We start from the raw sequence: 11,186 nt of genomic DNA, 5'->3' as shown, positions 1-11,186 counted from the left end.
CTCGAGACCTGTGACTTAAAATTAACTAAAGTTATTTGCGTAAAGCTTCCTATTGGTTGATTCTGGTCCAAACCCAAGAGGGAAATTCAGAATCTGATTCTTCCACCTAGGTTAGCAAGTGTAACATTTCATAGTTTCCAACACGAGTGAACACGCATTAGCCACCCTAGCATGGTGGTGCAAAATTGTGTTTCATAAAGTATACACTTTCCCTGTTTTTTTCCCTGTGGCATTATCGCCAATAAATCAAATTAAGGAGGAAATTGACGCCTTTGCAGCCTGAATGGAGAATGTTTTATGTACGAACCAGCCACAGGCTTATAGCCAGCTGCAAACAATGCCTTTGGACAGTAACATGAAACAACTCAATATCGCCATCTGCCGGCCTTTGGGCTAGAAAACAATGATTGATATGATCTACTGTACAACATTGTATCTCAAAATTGCCAGGAGGTACATACAAACTGCAGGCACCAAGTCAGTGAAGGTTTGAAACGGAACTGAATGATCTACATAGTGACCTACAGTACCAGTCAAAAGTTTGGACACACCTACTCATTCAAGGTGTTTTCTATGGAATCATGTAGTAACCAAAAAAGTGTTAAACAAATGAAAATATATTTTAGATTTTTCAAAATAGCCACCCTTCGTCTTAATGACAGCTTTGCACAATATTGGCATTCTCTCAACCAGCTTTTTTTCTTCTTTTAAAACTTGATTTAAATAGGCAAGTCAGTTAAGAACTAAATCTTATATACAATGACGGCCTGCCAAAAGGCCTCCTGTGGGGATGGGGGCTGGGATTAAAAATATAATTAAATTAAATAAAAAATATAGGACAAAACACACATCACGACAAGAGAGACAACACAACATAAAGAGCGACCAAAAAACGACAACATAGCATGGCAGCAACACATGAAAGCACAGCATGGTAGCAACACAACATGACAACAACAGCTTCATTTCATTTCAATTAACAGGTGTGCCTTGTTAAAAGTTTATGGATTTTCTTTCCTTCTTAATGCGTTTGAGCCAATCAGTTGTGTTGTGGCAAGGTAGGATTGGTATACAGAAGATAGCCCTATTTGGTAAAAGACCAAGTCCATATTATGGCAAGAACAGCTCAAATAAGCAAAACGAAACAACAGCCCTTCATTACTTTAAAACATGAAGTTCAATCAATCCGGAAAATTTCAAGAACTTTAAGTTTCTTCAAGTGGACTCTCAAAATCCATCTAACACTATGATGAAACTGGCTCTCAATGAGGACCCCACAGGAAAGGAAGACCCAGAGTTACCTCTGCTGCATAGGATAAGTTGATTATTTAGCCCCAGAAATTGCAGCCAAAATAAATGCTTCACAGAGTTCAAGTAACAGACACATCTCAACATCAACTGTTCAGAGGGGACTGCGTGAATCAGGCCTTCATGGTCAAATTTCTGCAAAGAAACCACTACTAAAGACACCAATAAGAAGAGGCTTACTTGGGCCAAGAAACATGAGCAATGGACATTAGACCGGTGGAAATCTGTCCTTTGGTCTGATGAGTCCAAATTTGAGATTTTTGGTTCCAACCGCTGCGTCTTCGTGAGACTCAGAGTAGGTGAACGGATGATCTCCGCATGTGTTGTTCCCAACGGGGAGGAAGTGTGATGGTGTGGGGGTGCTTTGCTGGTGACACTGTCAGTGATTTATTTAGAATTCAAGGCACACTTAACCAGCATGGCTACCACAGCATTCTGCAGCAATACGCCATCCCATCTGGTTTGCACTGGGACTATCATTTGTTTTTCAACAGGACAATGACCCAACACACCTCCAGACTGTGTTAGGGCTATTTGACCAAGAAGGAGAGTGATGCATCAGATTTTTTATTTTTTTGTATTTAACTAGGCAAGTAAGTTAAAAACAAATTATTATTACAATGACAGCCTACTCCGGCCGAACCCAGATGACCTGGCCACCAATCACCCAACCTCAACCCAATTGAGATGTTTGGGATGAGTTGGACCGCAGGGTGAAGGAAAAGCAGCAAACAAGTGCTCAGCATGTGGGAACTCCTTCAAGACTGTTGGAAAAGCATTCCAGGTGAAGCTGGATGAGAGAATGCCAAGAGTGTGCAAATCTGTCATCAAGGCAAAGGGTGGCTACTTTGAATAATCTAAAATATATTTTGATTTGTTGAACAATCTTTTTGTTACTACTATGATTCCATATGTGTTATTTCATAGTTGATGTCTTCACTATTATTATACAATGTAGAAAAGAGTAAAAATAAAGAAAAACCCTTGAATGAGTAGGCGTGTCCAAACCTTTGACTGGTACTGTACGTACACAGAAAATCAAGTTGTGGGAAAAAAAGTGATGACGGCACATAACTCATGAGTGTAAAATAAATGATTTAATATACAATAGAAAACATGTGCAAAATATTCATGATCGGTATGCTTTGAGTCTAATAAGCTGGTGAAAGCCTGGCTTAAAGGGAAGAAGGAACACTGGCTACCCCAAGCCTCTTTCACCAAAACCATCTGGAGCACGAGACTGCAGGCAATACTGTCTGCTCCATCTTACATACAAGGAACATAGTCATCCGTGCCATTTTAGTGCTTAAAAAAAATTGTTTGTTACAATATGATACATTTCATAACCTTTAAGGTTTTTTAATTCGAACACTTACATAGTTTACACAACATAATATATATATATATATCACACACACGTATGTATGTATGAATGTATGCATGTATACACACACACACACACATACATATTACAATGACATCCTGTATGTTTGTATGAATGTATGTATGCATGCATGCATGTATACACACACATATATATACACACACACACACACATATATATACATATATATAGTATTACCTTAAATTTACAGAAAGGCAGACAAAAAAAAAGAAAAAGGATAATGATCCACTTTAAAATGACAACTGGTCACTTGATGGGACACAAACACAGGATGTCGATCAACCAACCACGTCATTGTCTGGTGTCAGGGGGTCAAAGGTGAGCAATGGTGGAGTTCAGTATGTCTGGCTTGCTCTTGGTGTTAGTGGCCTTGGAGAGGTCTCGCTGTGGACAAAGGTACAGAGATAAGCATAGATATTCCCTTCCCACCCAACATCAACAGGCTAGTGTTCAGTTGGCACCAAACAGAGTATAATGGGGAGGTATGATCTAAATTAGAAAATGCTAATGCTTCATGCAAAATATTTTGCTACAGCATATCCTAATGAACATGACCATGGTGCAGTGGAAACAAATTGAGTAGCGACAAATAGCGATGGACACTACCTCAGTTTTCATTTCATAGTAAATAAACACAAATCTAGAAAATATGCGATTCTGGTAATTGCACATTTCCCAAATACATTTTCATTTAAAAAGGCAGAAACAACCACAGTGACAGCTAGAGAAAGACTGAAGAAAGGATATTAGGAGTGTGGTTGTAAAAAGGTTACATCAGTAAATAGCGACACACAGCCTAGCCTGAGAGCCCTCAAGGACACACTAACAAGAGGGTACACTACTGTTACCTGTGAACATAATCAGGGATGAAGCCTTTGAAGAATGTATCTTAGGTGGTTAATGACATGCATATATTTGGATACAGGAAGAATTATTTGATGTGTATGGTTTTAGTTTAGGCAATTCACACATTCAAACAAACCTTGATTGAACCGATTCGATTACTGTGTTGATTAAGCCTGTCTAAAAACAGAATACATTTATCAATTAGCCACAAGTCTCCACTCAAACCCCCTCTCATGGCTAGACCGTGTGTTGCTGCATAGAAACAGTCAAATGTGGAAAATAAGACACAGAAAAAAACACAAATTACCGCAAACTCGGAATAAGTGCTGGCGACAGAGTTAATGCTGAAGTTACGCTGCGGACTAGCCAGGGTTTTAAACCCACCGCTCTGAAGAGGGACTCCAAGTCCGGTCACCTGGCCCATGTTCTCCTTGTTGCGCTCCTGCAGTCCCGCAAGAGGGGGCTTACTGCGACCCGGGGTCCGTACCGATGGGACCTGGATGGGGGAGAACACAGAGAAAAGATGGATAAGGAGAAAAAGAAGCCTGGAATCCATTTCCCCATCACTTCAAAAATGGTGAAACAGAGTATCAGTTTGTATTCCAAGCTTGGGAACAGAAAACACAACAGATGGTTTGCTTTGAGTAAATGTCAGGGTTTGGCCAAAGATTAGCATGTTAGCCATACCAAATGACTGGTCTAAATTGAGAAAAGTAATTAAATAGCGTCTAAGTATACTGAAATAAATATAAACGCAACATGTAAAGTGTAGGTCCCATGTTTCATGAGCTGAAATAAAAGATTGCAAAAATTTTGCATATGCACAAAAAGCTTATTTCTCTCAAAAAACTTGTCACACAACACAATGCCACAGATGTCTCTTGTTGAGGGAGTGTGCAATTGGAACGGTGACTGCAGGAATGTCCACCAGAGCTGTTGCCAGAGAATTTAATGTTAATTTCTCTACCATAAGCTGCCTCCAACGTCGTTTTAGAGAATTTGGCAGTACGTCCAACCGGCCTCACAACCACAGACCATGTGTAACCACGCCAGCCCAGGACCTCCACATCCAGCTTTTTCACTAGGGTCTTGACCGGACTGCAGTTCGGCATCGAAACTGACTTCATTGGACAAATGCTCACCTTCTATGGCCACTGGCACATTGGAGAAGTGTGTTCTTCACAGATGAATCCCGGTTTCAACTGTCCCGGGCAGATGGCAGGCAGTGTGTGTGTGTGTGTGTATGGCGTCGTGTGGGCGAGCGGATTGCTGATGTCAATGTTGTGATCAGAGTGCCCCATGGTGGAGGTGGGGTTATGGTAATGGTAGGCATAAGCTATAGACAACGAACACAATTTCATTTTATCGATGACAATTTGAATGCAGAGATACCATGACGATTGGCGTGCCATTCAGCAAGATAATGTTGCAAGAGTCGGTACACAATTCATGAAAGCTGAAAATATCCCAGTTCTTCCATGGACTGCATACTTAACAGACATGTCACCCATTGAGCATGTTTGGGATGCTCTGGATTCACATGTACAACAGCGTGTTCCAGTTCCCGCCAATATCCAGCAACTTCACACAGCCATTGAAGAGGAGTGGGATAACATTCTACAATCAACAGCCTGATCAACTCTACGCAAAAGAAATGTGTTGCATTGCATGAGGAAAATGGTGGTCACACCTGATACTGACTGTTTTTCTAGGGTGTCTGTGACCAACAGATGCATATCTGTATTGCCAGTCATGTGAAATCCATAGACTACTGCCTAATTTATTTATTTCAATTGACTGATTTCCTTATTTGAACTCTGAAATAGTTGCATTTATATATATATTTTTTCAGTGTAGTTAGTTGTTGTACAAACATGCTGCATTGACCTTGTTGACTGACAGAGGGGGGCGGGAGGGTGAGTGGCAGACAGTTCCGCCATAGGCTGAGCGCATGGTGCTGTTAGAGTTGGCACTAGAGAGGCTGGAGGTGGTTCCATTGAACTGGAGAGAACACACAGACAGAGTTAGTTAGTGATGCCAAAAGCTCACTTTATTAATGCGCAACTATTTAAAACACAAGCCAGTGATTGTGTTAGCCTGGGTGTCCAGTCTTGTTTCTGCTTTAGTCACCTTTGTCATACAAACGTAGGCAGTCCCGAAACAGACTGGTTACCCAGGCTAAGATTGGGCCACGCAATTGTTCCATGAGTATGAAGGCTAGAAAGAGCAGCAGCAAAGTCACTGGAGTGGTACCTTTCGTGCTTTGCTGGGGGTAGTTGTGCCAAGGAATCTCCTTTTGGTAGGCGTCCGGACAGCTGTCCCATACAGCATATCCACCTCAATCTGCTTGCTCTTTTTCAGTTGCTGTTACAATGAAATATAGATCAAAGTATTGTAACAAAGTAAGCTTTTAGCTACACAGACCTAACCCTAACTTGAGACAAGTGTGTAACAAATGACAAATGATGGTGCTTCTACACCTGCATTGCTTGCTGTTTGGGGTTTTAGGCTGGGTTTCTGTACAGCACTTTGAGATATCAGCTGATGTACGAAGGGCTTTATAAATAAATTTGATTTGATGATAGGTCCGGTTTCCCAGATCCAAATGAAACCTAATCCTGGACTGAAAAACACTTCTTTGGTCATGCTTCTTAGTCCAGGACTAGGTTTGATCTGGGTCCAGGAAAGAGGACCAATACTGTATCTCTCAAGTTAGGATTCTGCCCTCAAATGAGTAGCCATGTCTTTACCCTCTCCAGCTTCTCATTCTCTTTCTCGATGCGGTGCAGCTCCCACTGCTCCTCTACAAACTGCAGGAACTTCTGTCCATTCACCAGGAACTCCCTGGCCTGCTCCTGCTCCCACACATAAATCTGAGCCTTCAGCTTCTTCTCAAGCTGGACAAACAAAACAAAAATATAGGGATATAGCAAAGTGTTTTACAGTATAGTATGTGTTTATATAGCATAGCATTATGTACGGCTGGTAAAATAAAACAGAGCCTTGTCATGTTTCTATGTACAGTAGCTACCCCCCTAACAAGGGAATAATACAGACTCCTGTCTTTTTCAAAAGGATTTACCTTGGGCAGGCTTTTGTGGAGCTCGGCTTTCTGTTTCTCCTCTTTCAGCAGATTCCCTCCTCTGTTGGTGAACCTGGAGGGGTCTGTGGCTTTTTTCTGTGGGGATAAAAAGGTCATGCCAGGGGTTAAACCCCCCTAAGGTTGATGACTGTGCCTCCTTGGAAATCTAAATTAGCATTATACAAAAATCCACACACACAAAAAATATTTTTTGTTGTTGGTCAATTTAAGCTAGAGATGTTTTTTTTGTGCATTCGATGTGTCTCAATCCACTGCATCCTAAGTAACACTTCTGCATTTGGGGTGAAAGGTGACAGAGAGGTGTTTGTCAGACCATGAGACATACCGAAAATTGGTCTTTGCACAAAATCGTCCAAACGGTTTTGCCTACAAACTATCATGACCCTCTTTGGAAACATTTTGCTCCACGACCCCCACAAGCATCTTGGGACGTATCTGAAGTTGGTACAGACGATCTGCCAACTTCTGCCTATACCGGTCGAACAGTTTGGGCTACACACTAGTAGCCCTGTATAAAGTACATCGGTTGTGTTGCTCTAGGACACCCACAGGCCTCATCTGAATGTCCCTCGGTACCGGGTGACAATTCTTTTAATGAAAGTAGAGTACCAGTCAAAAGTTGACACACCTACTCATTATTTTTACTCTTTTCTACATTGTAGAATAATAGTGAAGCTATCAAAACTATGAAATAACACATGGAATCATGTAGTAACCAGAAAAGTGGTTACTTTTATATTTGAGATTCTTCAAAGTAGCCACCCTTTGCCTTGATGACAGCTTTGCACACTCTTGGCATTCTCTCAACCAGCTTCATGAGGTAGTCACCTGGAATGCATTTCAATTAACAGGTGTGCCTTGTTAAAAGTTCATGAATTTGAGCCAATCAGTTGTGTTGCGACAAGGTAGGGGTGGTATACACAAGATAGCCCTATTTGGTAAAAGAACAAGTCCATATTATGGCAAGAATAGCTAAAATAAGCAAAGTAAAACAACTCTCCATCATTAAAGACATGAAGGTCAGTCAATGCGGAAAATTTCAATAACTTTTAACGTTTCTTCAAGTGCTGTCGCAACAACCATCAAGCGCTATGATGAAACTGGCTCTAATGAGGACTTCCACAGGAAAGGAAGACCCAGAGTTAAGTTCATTAGAGTTAACTGCACCTCAGATTGCAGCCCAAATAAATGCTTCACAGAGTTCAAGTAACAGACACATCTCAACATCAACTGTTCACAGGCCTTCATGGTCAAATTGCTGCAAAGAAAACACTACTAAAGGACACCAATAAGAAGAAGATACTTTCTTGGGCCAAGAAACACAAGCAATGGACATTAGACCGGTGGAAATCTGTCTTTTGGTCTGATGAGTCCAAATGTAAGATTTTTGGTTCCAACCGCTGCATATTCGTGAGATGCAGAGTAGGTGAACGGATGATCTCCGCATGTGTGGTTCCAACTGTGAAACATGGAGGAGGTGGTGTGATGGTGCTTTGCTGGTGACGTTGTCAGGAATTTATTTAGAATTCAAGGAACACTTAACCATCATGGCTACCACAGCATTCTGCAGCGATATACGCCATCCCATCTGATATACGCTTAGTGGGACTATCATTTGTTTTTCAACAGGACAATGACCCAACACCTCCAGATTGTGAGGGCTATTTGACCAAGGAGAGTGATGGAGTGCTGCATCAGATGACCTGGCCTCCACAATCACCCAACCTCAACCCAATTGAGATGGTTTGGGATGAGTTGGACCGCAGAGTGAAGGAAAAGCAGCCAACATGTGCTCAGCATATCTGGGAGCTCCTTCAAGACTGTTGGAAAAGCATTCCTCGTGAAGCTGGTTGAGAGAATGCCAAGAGTGTGCAAAGCGGTCATCAAGGCAAAGGGTGGCTACTTGGAAGAATCTGAAATATATTTTTGTTTAACAGTATTTTGATTACTACACAATTCCATATGTGTTACTCCATAGGTATACACACACACACGTAAGAAAATATATATAATAATAATAACAACAACAACAACTGTTTCCTGACCTTTCTTATATCTCTTAGACACTTCAGAACAACCTACTTTAGCTTTTTGGGGGTACTAGCTGTTGTTCTATGTAGTGAATTTGTTATTTAATGCGTTTGTATGGGCTAATAGCGGTAAGGCTCTCCAAAAAATAATCAAGTCATTTGTACAAATATTTTTTTATAATTCAAAATTAAAATGTTATGTTATTTAACTTCAAAATTGTTTGGATGAAACAGCCTAGGTAATTCAAAAATAAGCAATAAACATTTTCTTAAAGTAAACTATCCCTTTAAAACCCATTAAAAAAAAAAGATGATGATTGCACTTGTCTTTTCCTACTAAAACCAACTTTGCTGATAACGTCTTTATTGAGAAAAATGTACGAACTACAACTGTGATATGTGGTTGTCTCACCTAGCTATTTTAAGGTGAATGCACTAACTGCAAGTCGCTCTGGATAAGAACGTCTGCTAAATGACTAAAATGTTTCCACGGTGCTTCTCCACTGCTAACCTCTAGTTCCAGGAAGAGTCTCCAGCTCTCCTCCCAGCGTTGAACCCCCTCAAACAGCTCCTTGTGTTCTTCATAGTGCTGCTTCAGCCTCAGGATCTCAGCTTCGTGCAGCCCCAACAGCTGCTCTGTAAAATCATCTGAAGGAGGGAAAAACAAATAATTAAATGTACTATTAAAATCAGTCACATTGATTTTATTTAGCCTTTTCAAAAGGGAAAACTAAATGCATGGGTATGTGATGCACCGGGTATGTGATTAATAAGTTAACAATCATAAAACACATTGTTCACTAGAAAGACTTCTCTGCCAAAGCTTGTGTTTAACCTGTAATCAAAACCCTAAAACCCAACATACTGCTAAAGTAGGGCACAAAGGCCTGTTGCTGATCACTGCTGAAGAAGCATTTCTCCCAGAGCACTGCGATCTCTGAGCGGATGGCTTCAGTAACGTTTCGCATGTTCAGTCGTTTGAGCTCCATCAGTCGCCTGCCCTCTGCCTCCAACTGAGGTGTGAAAAAGAAGAGAGAACAATTTGGTTCTTTGATTCTAAACATTTTCTTGATTAACAGACCTTGTTTAGAAACAGCTTTAGAATGCCAGATAGAGTACTGGAGACAATGGTGACTAGCCAGGGTACAAAACCAGAGGGGTATACATACTACAAAGCAGGATCAATTAGATAACCTTTTTTTTTTTTTTTTAACACCATAAACAACTATTGACTTTCTGGTTCATTAAGAAAGCTAAACTTAGATATGGGTTTTAAGTTGTTGAGTCAATTAGACCAAGCCCATTTCAAGCTTATCTTTCAAAAATAAATAAAAACAGTTATTTCAGAATATTTAGGCAAGTAAGGGGTCAAAATAAGTGCACTAGAAAGGGATTAGGGTGCCATTTGGGACATAAGCTAAGTGTGTTCACTGACAGCATCCAGGTTCTTCTTCTTGGAGGCGACCATGTGCTCTGAGGAAGAGCTCTCTCTCCTCCTGGGGCACCTGCAGTCTGTCCCACAGCTCCTGGATCTTCTCCCTGTGAGCCTCACACACCGCCTGGTTCTCTGCCTTCCTCTCCTCTAGCTAGACAGAACAACAGACACGGGACGGTCAGTAAAGGAGCACTATGGAAATGGGTACGTTCCAGGACGTTTGTATCGTCTTTACATGGGGCGCGACTGCAATAAAGACCTGGAACACGGCCAATGACAGATATTAGCAACAAAATGCAAATTAAGATATTTACATGATCTATAGTGAAGTGATAATGAACTGATACAGTATTGTTGAATGTAATGCGTGTAGGTCGACTGGTTTTCTACTGTATTGTGGTGGTGAGCAGATCAACTTTGTTCATTCTGCACAGACATTGCAAAGTATCGCTCAAACCATCATCTCAAACATATTGGATTAGTTCCATTCTCACTTGGCCGAGGAGGAGTTTGAGTGAGGCGATGTTGTCTTTGGACAGGCAGAAGGCCTCCTGGTCCTCGCAGATGATGTCCTTCTCGAAGCTGGTCTCTGGCAGCTGGTCCAGGTCATCCATGCACAGGATGATCTGCCTCTTGATGCCCACAAACTCAGCATGGCGCCGCTCCTGGCCACAGACAGAGATATGCCGTTAGGGATCTCCTCAAATGTGTATATTAGTTTACATCAGTGTTTTCCCCCAATATTATTTTCTCTAAGTGAGGCGCAGAATCAATGGCCAACCTTTTTTGACTTTACAACAAAACAATTCAACTAATCATCATAGATTAAAGACGGAGAGTAGTTGAATCAGCAAATAAGTGCCGGGCTGAAACAAAATGGCAGAACAAGTAGCAGCTCTCCACGAGCAGGGTTGAAGTATGCACCATCATTCACACTATGTTCAAATAACATGTTGTTTTCTTTCAAATCCTTTGAGTATTTGATTGAGCCTGCATGATGTATCACTGGGGCGGCAGGGTAGCCTATGGTTAGGGTTTGGACTAGTAACCGGAAGTTGC

The 11,186-nt window shown here is 41.3% G+C and overlaps 1 pseudogene; it reads right to left on the bottom strand.

The window, feature by feature from the left end:
• Positions 1-2,383: 2,383 nt before the first annotated feature.
• LOC116365464 (protein regulator of cytokinesis 1-like) lies at positions 2,384-10,816 on the bottom strand (annotated as a pseudogene).
• Positions 10,817-11,186: the final 370 nt, after the last annotated feature.

Source organism: Oncorhynchus kisutch, unplaced genomic scaffold, assembly GCF_002021735.2.
Source record: "Oncorhynchus kisutch isolate 150728-3 unplaced genomic scaffold, Okis_V2 scaffold1246, whole genome shotgun sequence".
NCBI classification, from domain to species: Eukaryota; Metazoa; Chordata; class Actinopteri; order Salmoniformes; family Salmonidae; genus Oncorhynchus; species Oncorhynchus kisutch.
Note: the sequence above shows the minus strand (reverse complement) of the source record. Positions and strands in the feature narration are given on the sequence as shown.